Source organism: Delphinapterus leucas, chromosome 19 (genome assembly GCF_059928025.1).
Source record: "Delphinapterus leucas isolate spDelLeu-1000000601 "Yukka" chromosome 19, BTC_Dleu_Yukka2, whole genome shotgun sequence".
Lineage (NCBI taxonomy): Eukaryota > Metazoa > Chordata > Mammalia > Artiodactyla > Monodontidae > Delphinapterus > Delphinapterus leucas.
In genome coordinates, this window is record NC_143147.1 from 40665036 (window position 1) to 40686241 (window position 21206).

The window sequence follows — 21206 nt, forward strand, 5'->3', positions numbered from 1 at the left end:
TCTAAATATTTGATGGAATTTGCCTGTGAAGCCATCTGGTCCTGGACTTTTGTTTGTTGGAAGATTTTTAAGTATAGTTTCAATTTCATTACTTGTGATAGGTCTGTTTATACTTTCTAATTCTTCCTGGTTCAGTCTTGGAAAATTGTACCTTTCCAAGAATTTGTCCACTTCTTTGTGGTTGTCCATTTCACTGGCATCTAGTTGTTTGTAGTAGTCTCTTATAATCCTTTGTATTTCTGCAGTGTCAGTTGTGATTTCTTCTGGCCTGCAGAGTTTCTGCTGAAAAATCAGCTGATAGCCTTATAGGGATTCCTTTGTATGTTATTTTTTGCTTTTACCTTGCTGCTTTTAATATTTTTTTATTGAATTTAATTTTTGTTAGTTTGATTAATATGTGTCTTGGTGTGTTTCTCCTAGGATTTATCCTGTATGGGACTCTCTGCACTTCCTGGACTTGGGTGACTGTTTCCTTTCCCATGTTAGGGAAGTTTTCCTCTATAATCTCTTCGACTATTTTCTCAGACCCTTTCTTTTTCTCTTCTTCTTCTGTGGCCCCTGTAATTTGAATGCTGATGCGTTTAGTGTTGTATCAGAGGTCTCTGAGATTGTCTTCAATTCTTTTTTCTTTATTCTGCTCCTCAGTAGTTATTTCCACCATTCTGTCTTCCAGCTCACTTATTCGTTCTTCTGCCTCAGTTATTCTGTTACTGTTTCCTTCTAGTGTATTTTTCATTTCATTTTGTGTTGCTCATCTCTGTTCGTTCTTTAGTTCTTCAAGATCTTTGTTAAACATTTCTTGTATTTTCTCAATCTGTGCCTCCATTCTATTTCCAAAATTCTGGATCATCTTTACTATCATTACTCTGAATTCTTCTTTGGGTAGGTTGCCTGTTTCCTCTTCATTTATTTGGTCTTGTAGGTTTTTACCTTGCTCCTTCATCAGTGACATATTATTTTGTCATCTGATTTATTTTTTTGCTGGGTGAGATTGTGTTACTTTCTTACTGGTTGTTTGGCCTGAGGCTTCCAGCACTGGAGTTTGTAGGCTGTTGGGTAGAGCTGGGTCTTGGTGCTGAGATGAGGACCTCCAGGAGACCTCACTCTGATGAATATTCCCTGGGGTCTGAGATTCTCTGTTAGTCCAGTGGTTCGGCCTTGGAGCTCCCACCACAGGAGCTTTGGCCCGACCCCTGGCTTGTGAACCAAGATCCCGCAAGCTGTGCAGGGTGGCCAAAAAAAAAAAAAAAAAGCAGAACAGTAACAAACAGTAAAAAATAAAGTAAGTTTAGAAAACTAACAGATATGTTAGAAAAAATTTTAAATAATAAAAATATAGGTGAAACAACAACTGGAAGGTAAAACAGAACCACAGTAGTAAAAAAGAAGAGAAAAAAAAAAAACCCCGGAAAAGGCCTTGCCTGTGGGGGGCAGGGCTTACGCAGGGGCGGGGTTTAGGTGGCAGGCGGGGTCTCTGCTTGGGACCCACAGGGCAGGAAAAGGCCCCGGGGTGGGATGGGGGGCTTAGGCTCCTGGGCCAGGAGGGGCCCGGGAATGCCTCTGGCCTAGGAGGGTGGAGGACCACCAGGTCCAGGACCGCAGCAGGCTCCCTGGGCCCAAGTGGGCAGGGGAAACACCCTCTGCACCTCCCCTGATCCTCCAGTCCTGCAGGGTCCCTCGCACCATCTGCTTCTCTCTTCCCCCCTCCTCCCTCCCACACCCCTAGGACCCACACGGCCCAGAGGAGGCCTCGGAGGGCAGAGGACCTGGCTCGGGAGCCCAGCAGGCTTCCCAGGGCCTGACTGGCCAGGGGTAACGCTAGGCACGCTCCCCCTGATCCTCCAGGCCCCCAAGGGTGTCTCCAGGCATGGGTACCCCTCCTTTCTCCCAGCCATCCTTCAGGGGCACTGGCCCTGTCCGGCCTCCACTTCTCCTCCCCCACTTACTTCCCCCCACGTCCTACCCAGTTGCTCGGGGGTTCCTCCCATCTCCTTGGGCATTGAGGTTCCCCACCAGCATTAGGCAGGTACCCTAGTTGTGGGGAGACGTGAACCCTGCGTCCTCCCACACCGCCATCTTGACTCCTTCCCCCATACGTAGTAAGTCTTAAAAAGGGTATAGTGTGATACCTCCCATTTTCTTCTCTTTTTTTCAAAATCATTTTAGCTATTCTGCCTTCTTTGCCTTTCCATATACATTTTAGAAATAGCTTGTCTAAATCTACAAAAATATCCTGTTAAGATTTTTATAAGAATTGCATTAAACCAATTTCAGATAGACTTCGAGAGAAATTTACTATGTTAAGTCTTCCAGTTCATGAACATGTTATGTCTCTCCAGTTACTTAGGCCATTTTTTACTTCTTTCATCAGCATTTTGTAGTTTTCAATACACATATCCTATATGTATGTTTTTAGATTTATATGTAAGTATTTTTATGGGAGAGCCAACCTCTACAGCGGCCCCCAGTGACCCCACCTTTTCTATGTTTATGCCTTTGTCTAGTCATCTTTCACATTTTATTATGGTGGGCCTATATAACCAATAGAATATGATAGAAGCATATGACTTCTGAGGCTACCTCATAAAAGACATATGGCTTCTCCTTGCTTTCTGTCTTAGATCACTTGTTCTGCCAGGTGCCATGTCATGATAACACTCAGGCAGCCCTATGTAGTGGCCGGCATGGAGAGGAGCTGAGTCCTTCTGTCAACAGAGGCTTCTTGCTAACGAGTGAACCTGCTTGGAGGCAGATCATCCAGTCCCAGCAAAGCCTTTCGATGACTGCAACCCCTGGTCAACATTTTGACAGCAATTTCATGAGAGACCGAAGTCAGAACCATCCAGCTAACCCACTCCCAAATTCCTGATACACAGAGACTGTTAGATAATAAATATTTGTTTTTTTTAAGCCACCAAATTTTAGAGTAATTTGCTATGTAGCAATAGATAACTAATACAACACCCAGTCTACAAATCATGAACACTGTTTTTCACAAGTGAAAAGTTATTGGTAACATCTCTTATGCCAATGAACAAAACCTATGGCATTAGTTTAGATAAAGATGGCTGAAGAACTTATAACTCCCATTTAGACTGTAGACTTTCTTTAATTCTAAACTCAGTCTCTACCTTCCAAACCAGTGCTGTCAGTTAGAAATATAATGTGAGCCACACAGGTAATTTAACATCTTCTAGTAGTTACACTTAAAAAGGTAAAAAGAAATTGGTGAAGTTAACTTTAATAATATGTTTATTTAAGCTAGTATATTGCAAAATATTGTGGTTTCAATGTGTAATCAGTATAAAAAGTTTTGAGATATTTTATATATATTTGTACTAAAACTTTGAAATTCGCAGTATTTTTTTTTTTTTTTTGCGGTACGCGGGCCTCTCACTGTTGTGGCCTCTCCCGTTGCGGAGCACAGGCTCCGGACGCGCAGGCTCAGCGGCCATGGCTCACGGGCCTAGTCGCTCTGCGGCATGTGGGATCTTCCCGGACCGGGGCACGAACCCGCCTCCCCTGCATCGGCAGGCAGACTCTCAACCACTGCGCCACCAGGGAAGCCCTGCAGTATATTTTATACTTACAATATCTCTCAGTTTGGACTAGCCACGTTTCAAGTGCTTAGTAGTCACAAGTGGCTAGTGGCTACTGTATTAGACAGTACAGCTCTAAACTTTAAGGTGCAGGGGACTTCTGGGTATGGGAGAGTGAAGAGGTCAGCAAATATTCTCCCCAAAAGCAATTGTAAACTGGACAAAATTTTCAAAAACAACTATTTCAGTGCTCTGGAAAAGGCAAAAAATTGAGAAGTATTTTATTCATGAAAAGCTGCTGTAATTTCAGGTAAGAAAACAGTGGGAGCCTGTGACCTTTTCTGGGGCTGTTCCCATTCCTTTACCAGCTTTGTCAGCATGGTAGTTTCAGCAAGATGCAATTGGCCTTGAAAACCAGAAGCTTTATTGCTAGAGGGGGCAGATATGATTTTGAGCTGAAGATGAAAACCCTGGCAACATTATCGGCAAAAGTAGCAAATTTGATAGGAAATGAAAATCTGAAACTGTGCTAGCCTGAAGTTGCAGTCCCAATTAGGGTGAATGGAAGACCAGCCAGAAATCTGATAGGGAGACACTGGAAATGAGAAAGCCATAAAAGGGCTAGATAAGTTTTCCACCCAGTCTCTGGAAGGCTGAAAGAAAGCAGAGGAGAGAATTGAAAGAGCCCAGCAGAAACTCTGGATGCACACCCCTCAACCTATCACAGAAACATCAGAAGAAGGTGGAAACCTAATGGGCTTGATATGTTTGAGCACAATCTCTGTTCAGTCGTTGGCTGATCACTAAGCTGTGCAGTCAATGGGGTGATTCCTGGGAAGCAGGCTAAAACAGAAAAATAATACAAGAATGAAAAGCAAACAAACTGAGCAGTAACAGCTGCACATCATGGGGAAGACAGTTTCTACAGATTAAGTCCAGGTAACCACAACAACCTTTTGGAAAAAAGTGGGAATTCGGAGCTCCAGACACAGGTGCGAGCCGTGGCTATCAGCACAGACACCACAGATGGGCATGAAATGCTAAGGCTGCTGCTGCAGCCACCAAGAAGCCTGTGTGTGAGCACAGGTCACCATCCACACCTCCCTCCTGGGGGCCTGTGCAGCCTGCCACTTCCAGGGTCCCGTGATCCAGGGACACCTTGCATGGGAGAAGATATGGCATGCCTCAGGCTGTTGCAAAGACACGCCAACTTCTGCTGCCTGCAGGCTCGCCCCGCATTCCATACCCCTCCCTCCTCCACCCCGGCCTGAGTGAACCCTAATCAGCGGCTCCTTTAGCCCCGTCCTGTCTGAGCAAAGAACAGACGCCCTCAGGCAACCTACACGCAGAGGTGGGGCCAAATCCAAAGCTGAGCCCCAGGAGCTGTGCGAACAAAGAAGAGAAAAGGAAATCTCTCCCAGCAGCCTCAGAAGCAGCGGATTAAATCCTCACAATCAACTGGATGTACCTGCATCTGTGGAATACCTGAATAGACAACGAATCATCCCAAAATTGAGGCGGTGGACTTTGGGGGCAACTGTAGACTTGGGGTTTGCTTTCTGCATCTCATTTGTTTCTGGTTTTATGTTTATCTCAGTTTAGCATTTAGAGTTTATTATTATTGGTAGGTTTGTTTATTGATTTGGTTGCTCTTTGCCTTTCTGCCTTTTTCTCTTTTTGTGAGTGTGTATGTCTGTGCTTCCTTGGGTGATTTTGTCTGTACAGCTTTGCTTTTACCATTGGTCCTAGGGTTCTGTCCTTTTTTTTTTGGTATAGGTTTTAGCACTTGTTATCATTGGTGGATTTGTTTTTTGGTTTGGTTGTTCTTTCTTTCTTTTTTATTATTACTTTTCAATTTTTTCTTATATTTTTAATAATTTTTTAAATTTTTGGTCTTAATTATTTTATTTTATTATTTTTTCTTTCTTTCTTTCTTTTTTTCTCCCTTTTCTTCTGAGCCATGTGGCTGACAGGGTCTTGGTGCTCTGGCCGGGTGTCACGCCTCTGCCTCTGAGGTGGGAGAGCCAAGTTCAGGACATTGGCCCACCAGAGACCTGCCAGTTCCACGTAATATCAAATGGCGAAAGCTTCCCAGAGATCTCCATCTCAGCGCTAAGACCCAGAGCTGGAGGAATCAGGCTCCCTGACTTCAAACTATACTACAAAGCCACAGTAATCAAGACAGTATGGTACTGGCACAGAAACAGAAATATAGATCAACGGAACAGGATAGAATGCCCAGAGATAAACCCACGCACATATGGTCACCTTATTTTTTAAAAAGGTAAGAATATACAATACAGAAAAGACAGAAAAGACAGCCTCTTCAGTAAGTGGTGCTGGGAAAACTGGACAGCTCCATGTAAAAGAATGAAATTAGATCACTTCCTAATACCATACCCAAAAATAAACTCACAATGGATTAAGACCTAGAGTAAGGTCAGACACTATAAAACTCTTAGAGGAAAACATAGGCAGAACACTCTGTGCCATAAATCACAGTAAAGATACTTTTTGACCCACCTCCTAGAGAAATGGAAATAAAAAGAAAATAAACAAATGGGACCTAATGAAACTTAAAAGCTTTTGCACAGCAAAGGAAAACATAAGCAAGATGAAAAGACAACCCTCAGAATGGGAGAAAATATTTGCAAATGAAGCAACTGACAAAGGTTTAATCTCCAAAATTTATAAGCAGCTCATGCAGCTCAGTATCAAAAAAACAACCCAATCCAAAAATGGGCAGTAGACCTAAATAGACATTTCTCCAAAGAAGATATACAGGTTGCCAATAAACACATGAAAGGATGTTCAGCATCACTAATCATTAGAGAAATGCAAATCAAAACTAAAATGAGGTATCACCTCACAGCAGTCAGAATAGCCATCATCAAAAAATCTACAAACAATAAATGCTGGAGAGGGTGTGGAGAAAAGGGAACCCTCTTACACTGTTGGTGGGAATGTAAATTGATGCAGCAACTATGGAGAACAGTATGGAGATTCCTTAAAAAACTAAAAATAGAACTACCATATGACCCAGCAATCCCCCTACTGGGCATATACCCTGAGAAAACCATAATTCAAAAAGATTCATGTACCACAGTTTTCATTGCAGCTCTGTTTACAATAGCCAGGACATGGATGCAGCCTTAGTGTCCATCAACAGATGAATGGATAAAGAAGATGTGGTACATATATACAATGGAATGTTACTCGGCCATAAAAAGAAATGAAATTGAGTTATTTGTAGTGAGGTGGATGGACTTAGAGTCTGTCATACAGAGTGTAGTAAGTCAGAAAGAGAAAAAGAAATAGCGTATGCTAACACATATATATGGAATCTAAAAAAAAAAAAAAAGGTCATGAAGAACCTATGGGCAGAACAGGAATAAGGATGCAGACGTAGAGAATGGACTTGAGAACACGGGAAGGGGGAAGGGTAAGCTGGGACAAAGTGAGAGAGTGGCATGGACATATATACACTGCCAATTTAAAATAGATAGCTAGTGGGAAGCAGCCACATAGCACAGGGAGATCAGCTCAGTGCTTTGTGACCATCTAGAGGGGTGGGATAGGGAGGATGGGAGGGAGACGCAGGAAGGAGGAGATTCGGGGATATATGTATAGCTGATTCACTTTGTTATAAAGCAGAAACACACCATTGTAAAGCAGTTATACTCCAATAAAGATGTAAAAAATTTCCAATTTTCCACAAGAAATTATGAGCCATACTCAGGAGAAAAAGCAGCCATTAGAAATTAACTCTGAGTATGCTTGGATGTTGTATTTAGCAGTTAAAAGATTTTAAAACAGGTATTACAAATATGTTCAAGTAATTAAATCAATAAACAAATAGAAACTAACTAAAAGAACTAGATGGAAATTCTAGATTTGGAAAGTACAATACTGAAATAAAAATTCAGTAGATGGGTAACAGAAGGTTTGAGATGGCAGAAGAATGAGTTGGTGGAGGAAGTATCCAATCTGTAGAACAGAGAACAAGAGACTGAAGGAAAATGAACAGAACCTTAGAGACTTGTGAGACATCAAATGTGTACCCATGTAAGTGTAAGAGGAGTTCCAGAAGGAGAGAAGAGAAAGAGGCAAAATAAGTATTTGAACTTATAATGGCTGAAAACTTTCTAAATTTGATGGAAAAACATTAATCTGTAGATCTAAGGAGGTCAGTAAACACCCAAGACCCAAAAAGATAAGCACAAAGAGAACCACACCTAGATACATCATAGTCATAATCAAACTACTGAGAGAACCAAAGGCAAAGAGAAAATCTCGAAAGCAGCAAGAGAAAAATGATTCATTGTGTAAAAGGAAACAAAATGTGTAACTGTTTCAGTGGAGGCCAGAAGGCAATGGAATGCTGGGGGGAAAAAACATTGTCAATCAAGATTTCCATATTCAGCAATACTGTGAGGGTGAAATAAAGACACTCCTAGATAAATACTGAGAAAATTACAAGATATACCAAAAGAAGTACTTCAGGATAAAGGGAAATGACACCAGACAATAACTCAAATACACAGGAATAAGAACACCAGAAATGGTAACCATTTGGGTAAATGTAAAAGATAGTATAAACATTTTTTTTCTTTAATTTTAGTAGTAGCTTTTCAAAATACAAGATTGTTGGGCCTTCCCTGGTAGTCCAGTGGTTCAGAATCTGTCTTGCAATGTAGGGGACGTTGGATCAGTCTCTGGTTGGAGCACTAAGATCCCACATGCCACGGGGCAACTAAGCCCTCACGCCACAACTAGAGAGTCTGTGTGCCACAACTACAGAGCCCATGAGCTCTGGAGCCCACGTGCCACAACTAGAGAGAAGCCTGAGTGCCACAACGAAAGGTCCCGTGTGCCACAACTAAGACCCAATATAGCCAATAAATAAATAAATATTTTTTAAAAAAAGATTGTATAAAGCAATAATTATAATACTGTTTTTTGGGCTTATAATGGATAGAAGTATTGTATATATAACAATACTAGGACAAAAGAAGGAGAAGAAAATAGAGCTATATTATAGCCAAGTTCCTGTATTTTACCGGAATTAGTATTAGCATTAAGTAGATTGTGATAAGATACGTAGTTTAATCTTTAGAGCAACCAATTAAGAGAAATATACTAGAATGTAATCCAAAATTATAGTTTAAAAATAAGAGAAATTAAAATTGTACCCCCCAAAATTGTCTAACATAAAAGAAGGCAGTAAAAGAAGAATAGAGAAACTAAAAAGCTGTAAGACGTACAGAAAACAGATAGCAAAATAACAGACATAAATCCAACCATATTGGTAATTACATTAAATGTGAGTAGACCAAACTCTAAAATTTAGAGGGTAGGATTTTTTGCTTTTGTTATTTATGTGTGTGTGCATGTATGTATGTAATTCAAATACCTTGGAATGGATATTCCTGAATTATGGTGATTTCACATATTAACTAACTGCCCTTAGATTAGGGATGCTGTTTGCCATAATGGGGACGGGTGGTGAGGAGAATGTTCTTTTGGTATTTTGAGCAGGACAGTTTTTCATGAGGCAGGGTATCTTATGTGTTACAGGATATTTAGCATCCCTGAATCCTGCCCACAAATGCCAGTGGCAGCCCCACCCTCACCCGCAGGTTATGTTGTAGTAACAAAAGCTACCCCTCCACACAGACCTTTCTAATATTCCTTGTGGGAGCATGCCACCTCCCTGTTACCATCCCATCTCACCCCTAACCTTATTGAGAAACAGTAGAAGAGATTTAAACAAACCATCTCACTGTATACTAAAGTATTTTAAAGTATTTTTTACAGATAACATAACAAAGGAGAAAAGAACATATGCAAAGATCCTGAGGACAAAATAGCTTGTCATGTTTGAGGACCTGAAAGGAGACTGATATTACTGGGGAATTAGTGAGCAAAGAGGAAGGTGGCATATGATAACACTGAAAAGAGAGGCAGAGTTCAGACTGTATGGGGCCTTTATAGATCATGGTAAGGTTAGATTTTATTTTAAGTGAATTAGGAAGGTACTGAAGAATTTTAGGCATGTGAGTGACATGATCTGATTATTGCTTAGGTAGACATATATAGCAATGCTTTTAATCTTTTTTTAACTTCAATCCACAGTAAGAGATGTATTGTGACTTACTACACTTCAATTCACAGTAAGAGATGTATTGTGACTTACTACACACATGCACTCACACACACACAAATACAACCTGAAATCAAAGTTTTATGAAACTTAATACAATGATGAACTCTGATATTTCTATTCATTTTTTAAAAACGTTCACTCATAGATTGATTTTACAACCCATAAAACAGACCCTCTGTTTGAAAGACCTGATTAATATGGCATATATGAAGAATATACATTTTTTTAGCTTTAGGGAAGACAGCTATGAAGTTATGAGTGAGGGGATTTTGAAGATAAATAAGACAATTGAAATATAAAATTGAGTTTGTGTCTGTATGGTGTTAATACCTGATACATTGTTAATTTGTTCTATTCTAGAGCAAAGGCTATAGGCATTGAGTAAATTCTAAAGAGGAATGAGGTAAGAATGTTTTTCTTGTCAGTAGGAAAAATTTTCTGGGCCAGATATCTTTAATTCTGCCCAAATAAGGGAATTGTCTCTGAAAACAAGAGTTGACCCACTATTCTCCAAGTCTATAAGGGTACAATATTTGTTTAGATTCTATATTAGTATCCTTCCCTCCTGACCTAATAGAGATCTTGTATATAATATAAACACCAATAAATTACCTGCATTAGTGATTTTATTTAACACTTTCTTAATTTGAATACTGGTAGGAAATAATATTTTTTCTTTCCTGAGTGACAGTTTCTATAACTGCATTTACCAAGGAACTCATTCTCATCGTATATTCATCTCAAAAATATATATGTATTAAATATTTAAGATTAGACTTGAAGGAGTTGAGAAGGATCTAACCACATGAAGAGTGTTGGGGACAGGGGTCCAGACAGAAGGGTAAAAGCCATGAGGCAGTTGAGAGCCACCATCATGGCTGAAGCTTTGTGGATGAGGAAGAGGGTAACCAGATATAAAGTTGGAAAAGCTAGGCGGGAGTCAAGTCAGACCCTCATAGGGCCTTTGTGACTCCTATAGGGAATTTGAATTTTTTTCTTAAGCAAAGAAGTACATGATCATATTTACTTTTTTTTTTTTTTTTTTTTTGCCGTACGCGGGCCTCTCACTGTTGTGGCCTCTCCCGTTGCGGAGCACAGGCTCCGGACGCGCAGGCTCAGCGGCCATGGCTCATGGGCCCAGACAATCCGCGGCATGTGGGGTCTTCCCGGACCGGGGGACAAACCCGTGTCCCCGGCATCGGCAGGCGGACTCTCAACCACTGCGCCACCAGGGAAGCCCCATATTTACATTTTAAGAAGATAACTCTGGCTGCTATGTGGAGGAAGGACTGGAAAAGGGTAAGAATTGAAGTAGGGAGGCCAATTGAGAGGCTGTTGCAGTAATTTGTGTAGGCTAGGAATAATAGTCATTGGACTTTGGTGGTAGCCGAGGAGATGGAAGTGAATGGATTCAGGGTATATTTGGGGGATAGAATCAACAAAAGTTCCTGATAAATTAGATGTGGGGATGAGAGAAAGAGCAGAATCAAGAACTCCCAGGTTTGTGGGAGCAACTTGAGCAGCTGGGTGAATGTGGTGCCATTTACTGTTTGGGGAAAATCATATTGGGCAGGGGCAAAGTTCAGGTGAATATATTAGTTTCCTAGGGCTTCCATGACAAAGTACCATGAACTGTTTGGCTCAAAACAACAGAAATTTATTCTTCCACACTTCTGGAGAGTAGATGTCAAAATTAAGGGGCTGCTCTAGACCTGTAGAGGAGAATCCTTTCTTGCCTATGCCTAGCTTTTGGTGGTGTGCCAGCAATCCTTGGAGTTCCTTGGCTTGCAGCTGCAGCACTTCAGTCTTCTTCCATCATTACATGTCATTCTCCCCATGTGTGTGTATGTCTCTGTGTGTTGTGTGTCTGTGTTTCAAGGATTGGAGCAAAAAATATACAGTATCAGCCTGGAGTATCTTGTAGTGGCAGAAAGTAAGGAAGGACTTTAAAAAAAATAGATACCCCCCATTAGTGGGGGTATGCTTTAAATTTTTGAAGCATTTAAGGGCTTTTAAAAAAAAAAGCATTAGGAACAAACTGAAAGCGCTCTTGATGGGCAAGCCTGGAAACATTTGAACAACAAAAAATAAATAATATAGTACAGTTTAAAACAAATGTCTGTGAGTCTGTACTGATATAAATGAATAATTGGGTAAATTAATAAATGGAGATGAAGAGACAAATCTCTTCATACAGAATAATACCAAATTATGCAGGGGAGCATAACTCCCCACTCCTTAAGTATGGGCTGTGTACAGTGACTTCATTCCAAAGAATACAGTGTGGAAAGTGGGAACAGGGAGACACAGAGAGTAACTTTATGGGAGAAATCTGATGAACACTACTTCAGCCAGATGATCAAGGTCAACATCAGTAGTCATAAATCATTATAAATAGTATGTACCTTTGATATGATGTGATGAAAATGGTACTTAACCTCTATGACCTTCTTCACAAAAGTCCTTAATCCCAGTCTAACCATGAGAAAAGCATCACAAAAATTCTAATAGGGAAGCAGCCTACAATTTACCTGACCAGAACTACTCAAAACTGTCAAGATCCTAAAAAGAAACGAAGGAGCTAAGAGGAGCCTAAACAGATATGGTGACTAAATGTAAGTGGTATCCTAAATGGGATACTGGAACAGAAAGAGGCCGTTATGTGAAAACTAAGGAAATCCAAATAAGCCATGGACTGCTTAATAACGTTTCAATATTAGTTCATAAATTGTAAGAAATGTACCATACTAATGTAATAATAGGGGAAACTGTGTGTATGTGTGTGTGGGGGGGTGATGATAAACTCTGCTTTATGCCCAGTTTCTCTTTAAATCTATAACTGTAAAAATATTTTTTGATTCACTAAAAGATAGTCCTGTGGAACAAAGAAGATCATAGGGAAAATGGTACGTATGAAGTGATTAGTCATAACTAAAAGCCCCAAGCATACAATTTAAACAAATGTTAGACCTTCAAAGGAAGGGGCAGGGTTTGTTTTGCAAGTATTTGTTTTAGGCAAATCATTATAGTTTCTGTCACAGCATTTTCATGTGTTTCTGTATACCATATTACAGTTGAATATGGAGATGCATTATTTGGGGGATTCATTCCATAAGAATTAAATACTACTTTTTGAGAAGTGTGTTCCAATATTGTTTTACCTTATATATGTCCTGAGATATAAGAGAATTTTACTCATTTTAGAGATTAAAAACAAACGATCCATATTTACAAATGTATTGAATTATTATCTGAATTTATTGTGAAGATTTTCTAATATGATGAGTTGATTTAAAAAGTTCCTGGGAATTCCCTGGCTGTCCAGTGGTTTGGATTCCACACTTCCACTGCAGGGGGCCCAGGTACGAACACTAGTTGGGGAACTAAGATCCCACAAGATGCGTGACGTGGTCACAAAAAAATAAAAGTTACCAAGATTTCTGGTATAAAATGAATTACAGGTAATTGTAATTTATATTACAAATGGGTATATGGACATGAATGATAAGGATAACTTTAAAAGGAAGAAAGTAAAGTGTTTTAATAAAGATGAGAGTATAATGTTTATAGATTAAAACAGTGATGTCAGGTATAATTTTTCAGTTGAGATTAAAAACTATGAAGAAAAATATAAATAAACATTGTATGAGTGCTGGCCTATATAATATATCCTTCAGTGTCTTATTTAGTTTGAAAAGAAATACAATTTTTTTTTTTTTCGGTACGTGGGCCTCTCACTGTTGTGGCCTCTCGCGTTGCAGAGCACAGGCTCCGGACGCACAGGCTCAGCGGCCATGGCTCACGGGCCTAGCTGCTCCGCGGCATGTGGGATCCTCCCAGACCGGGGCACGAACCCACGTCCCCTGCATCGGCAGGCGGACTTTCAACCACTGCGCCACCCAGGGAAGCCCAGAAATACATAGTTTTTAAAATTTATTTTATTTATTTATTTATTTTTGGCTGTGTTGGGTCTTCGTTGCTGTGCCCGGGCTTTCTCTAGTTGCAGCGAGCGGGGGCTATTCTTCATTGCGGTGCGCGGGTTTCTCATTGCAGTGGCTTCTCTTGTTGCGGAGCACAGGCTCTAGGCACGCAGGCTTCAGTAGTTGTGGCTCGTGGGCTCTAGAGCTCAGGCTCAGTAGTTGTGGTGCACGGGCTTAGTTGCTCCGCGGCATGTGGGATCCTCCCAGACCAGGGCTCAAACCAGTGTCCCCTGCATTGGATTCTTAACCACTGCGTCACTAGGGAAGCCCCCCAGTGTGGGCTTTAAAAGATAGTTTACCACCTCTCCACATGGGGCTTTTGAAGGCTGTCACTAAACTTATTTCCATAAAAATGTGTTAATGGAATTTATTTCACTGTTGATTCTTATTTCTACCTAGAGCCTTTTATAGAGGCAGTATATTTTATAAGGATTCAGTGAAAAAAAGACATCAGCAATCAATCTTTGGAATATTGGACATTTGCAAAAATGTGATTTTTGTGATATTTGCACCTGAATAAGAAAAACATACTAACTGGCATGTCACATGATCCTACAGACAATTTGGTTTGAACTAAGACAGACCAGTGGTATTTAAAGGTTTAATTTTTTAAGTTAAATATTTCTGCTGATAATCTTTTATTCAGGTATTATTGGATGTTATCATTAAATTATTAGACTGGCTTCTCATACATGCATAGCTCGTTTTATTGTCCTTAGCTTTGTTGTACTTTGCAGATGCTGCATTTTTTTACAAATTGAAGGTTCGTGGCAACTGCACATTGAGCAAGTCCATCAGTGCCATCTTTCCAACAGCATATGCTCACTTCATGTCTCTTTGGCACATTTTGGTAATTCTTACAATATTTCAAACTCTTTCCTTGTTGTATTTTTTGTGGTGATCTGTGATCAGTAAATCTTTGATGTTACTGTTGTAATAGTTTGGGGGCGTCATGAACTGTGCTCATATAAGATGGCAAACTTAATCAATAAATGTGTGTGTTCTGACTGCTTCACCAACAGGCCATTCCCCCACCTCTTTCCCTCTCCTCAGTCCTCCCTATTCCCTGAGACAATATTGAAGTTCAGCCAATTATTAACCATACAGTGGCCTCTAAGTGTTCGAGTGAAAGGAAGAGTTACATGTCTCTCACTTTAAATCAAAAGCTAGAAATGAATTTCTCTGCAGGAAATAGCAAGAGAACCAGAATTAGAAGTGGATCCTGAAGATGTGACTGAATTGCTGCTATCATGATAAAACTTTTAACAGATGAGGAGTTGCTTCTTATGGATGAGCAATGAAAGTGATTTCTTGAGATGGAATCTACTCCTGGCGATGATGTTGTGAAGACTGTTGAAATGACAACAAAGGATTTAGAATATTACGTAAACTTAGTTGAGAAAGCAGTGTCAGGGTTTGAGAGGATTGACTCCACATTTGAAAGAAGTTCTCCTGTGGGTAAAATGCTGTCAAGCAGCATTGTATGCTACAGAGAAATCATTCACGAAAGGACGAGTCAATCAGGGCAGCAAACTTCATTGTTGTCTTACTTTAAGAAATTGCCACGGCCCCCGCCAGCCTTCAGCAACCACCACCCTGATCAGTCAGCAGCCACTAACGTGGAGGCAGGACCCTCTGCCAGCAAAAAGATTATGACTTGCTGAAGGCTCAGATGATGGTTAGCATTCTTTAGCAAAAAAGTGTTGTTTAATTTAGGTATGTACATGGATCTTTTAGATATAAGGCTATTGCATACTTAGTAGACTGTACAGTATAGTGTAAACATAACTTTCATATGCACTTAGAAACCAAAAAATTTGTGTGACTCACTTTATTTATTGTGATATTCATTTTATTATAGTGGTCTGAAACCGAAGCTGCAATATCTCCAAGGTATGCCTGTACAGTTGACCCTTGAACAAAACCTGTTTGGACTGCATGGGTCCACTTATACACAGATTTTTTTCAACAGTAAATAGTACAGTACTACACAATCCGTGGGTTGGTTGAATCCTTGGATGTGGAACCTCAGATATGGAAGAACGGTGGATACGGAGGTAGACTATAAGTTAGTTATGCGTTCAAGGAATGACGTGGTCACTTTGCCCATTATAATAGGCTTTGTCTATGTACGAATGCCCAGTCTTAGTGTAGCCAATCATATAGGAGAATTGTGTGACGAAATATGAATTTACTAGAATTTTCTGACATAGTACATATCTGGGTATGTTCTGGTAGTCATCATTAATTAGCATTTTCAGGAAGGACCCAATGGTAGCATATAGCAGCCTAGCAACTAGATTTATTTTACAGATTTATTCTTCTATAATTCAGGTCATGGTTCACGATTTTCAACCAAATGGGATTAGTTCTTTAAAATGGTATATCACTTCATATAATACAGAGATCATCTTCTGGAATAACAGCACTCCTTTCAAATGTGAACCATAAATCAATCTTTTGTCTCCTAATTGGAGCTACTACTATCCTACAGTTGAGGCTGTGGTCTTTTGTTCAGCAATATTCAACATTTAGACGAAGCTATCAAGATAATGAATGCAACTGAAAGAAATGGGTTTGTCAGATAGGGCAGTGAATCTTAGTAGAAATATTTAGTAGAAATGCTTATTCAGATTACTCTGCTCTTAAGAGTTAGTAATGGAATTTCAGATGAACTTATTTCTGAAGGGGCTATTTATTTTTTTAATAATATAGGAATATTTTCTCAAAATAATGACATTAAAATTCAAATTGTAAACTATATAGGAGAAAGCCTAGAGTTCTAGAGTTCTACTCTGAAGCTCTTTAGAACAACTTCCTGGAATAGCCATAATAGAAGTTTTAAAAACATAAATAAAAATTGAAGTCAGTAAATTATTCAGTTCTCTGGCCACTTGTGGTTTAAAAAAAATTTGATAAAACTTCTGTTCTAATAATTTGTGGAAGCTCCTCTATCATAGCAAATAATTTACGGTAAAACTTCAATATGTTTACTATAAACACTACTTCCTACATATCATACTTCATTCCTCTAACAAATATTTTGAAATTTTTTTTCAGGTATATAATATCACACAAAGAACTGAGAACGTTTTGGAGTTTTGTTTTACTTCCTTAAGTAATTACATTATTACCAAATCTCAAAGATGTGATTGAAAATATAATGCTCTTGATTTTTCATTCTTAACCTTTTTTTTATAAAGTCATTAAAATTTCTACTCACATTAGTTATGCCATTGTAGCTGTAAACTCACGATTTACCCAAAACAACTTCAATTTACTACAGGTAAATTTTCATAACTCTTTGTAGGTTGCTCTGATTTATCATTTCAATATCAACAAAATTTAGGAATCACCCTCTGATATTTTCTGCAGATATATTCACAGACTGACAGCAGATATTTTACTGCACTATTTAGTTCTAAGTTATACCACCAGCATTATTGTTTTTCTAAAATATAGCACAGTCTTTTCTTAGGTTATTATTTTCAAGTGATCACAGTTCTCAAGAAAGAAACTATTACCAATGTGAGTCTGAAACATCAAATATTGAAGTAGAATTCCAGATTTGTCTTTCAAGTGATGAAAAACCGTTTATCAAAAGAAATAAATTGTTTCTGGTGAGCTGATTGGCAAACAGAACAATAGCTAACAGCCAGATTGAAGTGTGATCTTAACCGGATTAGAATAAAATGCTCATAATGTTAGTTTTCTTTTTGCATGAATTTTGCACGACTGTGGAAATAAAGACCACCCAGAATGAGAACAAACAGGCTATAAATTCAAAGAAATTGAATAACAATTGGTAACAAGAAAATTACCACCATCACTTGCATTTGGCAGATTCACATGGGAGTGGGCAAGTTTTATGGTGAAAAAGAGAAAAGATACGCTGATTGGAGACTGTTTGGCATGGGGAAGCTGAAATGCTAACTAGAAGCCAGTCATCTTAGGTAATTGGTTTGGGAAGCATATTGGTCTTTCTCTGGTTGGTGCTGAGTTGAAAGTGTGTGGTGGGCTGTGGAGGGGGAAAAAAAAAAAAAGGAAGCTGGCAGTCATTGACCAAATCCTAACTTCTGAAGTGATTGCTGCAGAGATCGTGATTTGACTTCCCAGGTTGTTTGCCCTCCAAAGAGACTGTGTGTCAGAGTTGTATATGATCTGGTCATTGTCTGTTTGTATCATCAGTCTCTCACTACTGAAGAACAAATAGACTTAATGTTTTATGATTTTATCACTGATTATATTCTTGTAGCTTTGAGAGTTCTATCAAGATTCTAATAGTTATAGAAATCTCCCCAGATGAAAATAATATTTCATGTCTGAGAATATAAGATGAATTATGCCAGAGTGTTCATGCTGTAAGATGTCTATATGAAGATGTCATTACTCAGGTAGAAGTGGATTCTGGACCTCAGAGATACCAGTTAGCAATAATAATATGTGCCTATGTGGGTCTTTTGAGAAGTTAGTGAGAATCTGGTTTGGACTACCTCAGAGAGCGTTTGGGTATTTTCTCAGTGACTTATTGGATAATTGGGACTTTAAAGATGTGTGGGAGAAAGTAACTGGCCTTTCCCCAGTGGAAGCTCTGCACATTGTGATTTCCTATACAGCCTATAGAAAGGAGATTGGTTGGCTGTGATGAGGAGTATATATGAGTTCCTACACAGTTTTTTAAAATTTTTATTCTGAGAAATTACAATATTTAAAATTTTTAAATAAAAGTAATAAAACATGTCTATATAAAGCTAAATTACCCTTTGTCCTCTCCCCACCCCATCTTTGTCTCATTTCTCTCTTTCCATGAGAGGCAACCTGTCGTGAATTTGATGTGCTTAACTCATAAAATGATTATTTCTAAAAACAATAGAACTTCTCTCTACTTAGCTAATTATAAATGTAAAAACAGAAGGTCTGCAAGACTGCTCTACAGATTTTTTTTAGATTAGTAAATTAATATAGCATAATGAACTTGAGAAACAGAACATTTTCTACCAAGTAGCTCTATAACCAAGTAGCTCTGTATTATATGTTACATAATATATGCTCTTTGTATCAGTATCAATTTGTCTAATTAGCAGCAGACAACTAGGAAAGAAAAGGTTTGGAGAAAAGAACCTTATGAAAGAAAGTAAGGTTTAAATTGATGCCTTGAGGAATGTGGACAAAAGTGAGTCAAAGGATATCCTCTCTTGATCTTGGCTGAACCTGTAGTTAGGTCTCGTAAATTTACTTTGATCTTTCTTTGCTTGGCTCTTATAGAAGCAATTCTTTGTTTCAAAATGAACAGGCAGTGCTCGCTTCGGCAGCACATACACTAAAATTGGAACGATACAGAGAAGATTAGCATGGCCCCTGCGCAAGGATGACACGCAAATTCGTGAAGTGTTCCGTATTTTTTAAAAAGAAACGAAATTGAGTTATTTGTAGTGAGGTGGATGGACCTAGAGTCTGTCATACAGAGTGAAGTAAGTCAGAAAGAGAAAAACAAATACCGTATGCTAACACATATATATGGAATTTAAGGAAAAAAAAGTGTCATGAAGAACCTAGGGGTAAGACAGGAATAAAGACACAGACCTACTAGAGAATGGACTTGAGGATATGGGGAGGGGGAAGGGTAAGCTGGGACGAAGTGAGAGAGTGGCATGGACATAGATACACTACCAAATGTAAGGTAGATAGCTAGTGGGAAGCAGCCGCATAGCACAGGGAGATCAGCTAGGTGGTTTGTGACCACCTAGAGGGGTGGGATAGGGAGGGTGGGAGGGAGGGAGACGCAAGAAGGAAGAGATATGGGAACATCTGTATGTATAACTGGTTTACTTTGTTATAAAGCAGAAACTAACACACCATTGTAAAGCAATTATACTCCAATAAAGATGTTAAAAAAAAACGAACAGGTACAATATACACAGTGGTCCCCCTTATCCTCAGTTTTACTTTGCGAGATAAACAAATTCATGCTAGTTTTACGGCCACAGTGCTTGATACAATGCTTAGTTAAGATGGAAAAGGCATTAAATTTGTACAATATTTTGAGAGAGAGACCACATTCACATAACTTTTATTACAGTATATTATTATTGCTCTATTTTATTATTAGTTGTTGTTAATCTCTTACTGTGCCTAATTTATAAATTAAACTTTATCCTAGGTGTGTATGTATAGGAAAAAGCATAGTATATCTAGAGTTCACTACTATTCATGGTTTTAGGCATCCGCTGGGGGGTCTTGGAACACATCCCACGTAGATAAGGGGGGACTCCATACTGTACTTGTAAATCTCAGTGTTTCAGCTATTGCCATTTTGAGACCCATATGGCAGAACAAAGTTCACTTTCCTAAAATTGTAATCAATTCTCCAGATATAAGTTATCTCATAAATTCCCAGACATAATTTAATAGACTCCTATTCATCTTGTTTTTAAACACTCCTGTAATTTTCATGGGCAATCACAGTTGACCGAACAAAGAACTATATTCAGTAACTTATTTGAAATGTACTGTAATTAAGTCTGTTTTAGTTCTAACCTTACTAACATCATGGATAATACAAAAGGGGGGAAATGCAGCTTATCAAAGAAGAGACTCCGGAGATGGGATACAGTGAGTTTGAATCTCAGTGAAACATCCTGAGGATGTCAGCACATCTGCACTGTCAGTAATGAGAGAGATTTTACAAATACCTCATCTGAAGAGAATTACTCCATGGAATACATATGAGTATATATCTCTTCAGTGGATAAAGAGTTTATGTTTTTCTGTTGTTGGGATGGTACATTTTTTTAAACTAACTGCATGATGAACACGAGATTTTATTTTGCTTCAAGTTTCGTTTTTGCCCTTAAGAAGCACTCAAAATGCTATTCATACAGTAGTAGGTGTATTTGTAGTTTGTAGCATGCTTTCTTAGTTTCTCTTTCTGTTAGTTTGCTGTTAGGGTATAAAAATGCAACCGATTTTTTGCATATTGATTTTGTATCCTGAAAACTTTACTGAATTTGTTTATTCTAACAGTTTTTAAATAAGTCTTTAGGGTTTTCTACATATAAGAGGATGTCATATGCAAACAAATAATTTCACTTATTCTTCTCTAATCTGGATGATGTTACCTGTGGGCTTGTCATATATGGCCTTTATTATGTTGAGTATATCCCCTCTATACCTACTTTGTTGAGAGGTTTTTTTTTTTAATCGCAAATGGATGTTGAATTTTGTTAAATGCTTTCTCTGCGTCTATTAAAATGATCATATTTTTATCCTTCATTATGTTAATGTGGTGTATCATATTGATTGATTTGTAGATGTTGAGCCATCCTTAAAGATCTGGATTAAATCCCACTTGATTATTATGTATAATCCTTTTAATGTATTGTTGAATTTGGTTTGCTAGTATTTTGTTGAGGATTTTTACATCCATGTGCATCAGGGATACTGGCCTGTAATTTTCTTTTCTTCTGGTGTCCTTGTCTGGCTTTGGTATCAGGGCAATGCTGGCCTCATAAAATTAGTTTA

General features: G+C 38.7%; 1 protein-coding gene and 1 non-coding gene across 3 annotated transcripts in view; both read left to right on the plus strand.

Moving 5' to 3' along the window:
• PPM1E (protein phosphatase, Mg2+/Mn2+ dependent 1E) overlaps positions 1–21206 on the plus strand; it is a 190321-nt gene that overhangs the window by 77875 nt on the left and 91240 nt on the right. The gene's annotated exons all lie outside the window — the stretch shown is intronic.
• LOC115803549 (U6 spliceosomal RNA) lies at positions 18982–19088 on the plus strand. The gene has a single exon (XR_004024286.1). It is a non-coding gene; the product is annotated as a U6 spliceosomal RNA (small nuclear RNA).